Below are 897 nucleotides of genomic sequence, written 5' to 3' on the forward strand. Positions count from 1 at the left end.
GCCTGTCACCCAGTTGTAGGGGACTTAGCATCCTTTTCTAACCTCCATGGGTACCTGCACACACATGACTATGCTCTTGCAGAGATACACCCATGAGTGTAAATTTGAAATTATTATTTTAAAAATATATCCTTAGTGAAAAGGAGGTGAGCTGTATCAAAGGTACCCATGATTTCAGTCACAACAGAGAATTTCCCACAAGGCCTATAGTAATCTATATTCCNATCCATGATATAGAATTTGACATTTCTCCATACCTTCAACAAGTGTCCTTAGGCAAATATTTATTTTTCTGTTTGTACTTCTTTTCCTATAAATTTTCACCTTGTATAATTCATTCATCTTTCTATCTTGGCTTTTTTCTCATCAATTTGTATCATTTGTACAACTGTNCTTTCTTATTGAAAATACACTTTATACACTATATTCTGATTTTAGTTTTCCTCTTCCTACTCCTCCCAGTTTCCTCCCAACTCCTCCTCCCATCTGGACACACAGCCTTTCTGTCCCCTTGTTAGAAAACAAACAGGCACTTGAGAAATAATAATAAAATAAAATATGATAAAACAAAAAAATCAGAATTAGACAAAACAAANGAAAGAAAAGGAACTTTGGTTTTTTAAAGCTTGAGAAACAGATATAGACAGAGAGACACACACATTTGCTCACACAGGAATCCCACAGAAACACAAAACTGAAAGGCATCACATAAGTGCAAAGGACCTGTAAGATTCATTTGGGGTTGGCAATCCACTGCCTGGCATGGGCCTACCCTTGAGAGTGATTTGTTTGTATGACTGAATTTTGCTGGTCATACGGCTTTGAGGAATATTCTATAAGGGTTGTGCTGGCCCATATAGCAGTCACTACTCATCCATTCAGCTATCTGCATCTAAC

This window comes from Mus caroli, chromosome 9, assembly GCF_900094665.2.
Source record: "Mus caroli chromosome 9, CAROLI_EIJ_v1.1, whole genome shotgun sequence".
Taxonomy (NCBI): Eukaryota; Metazoa; Chordata; class Mammalia; order Rodentia; family Muridae; genus Mus; species Mus caroli.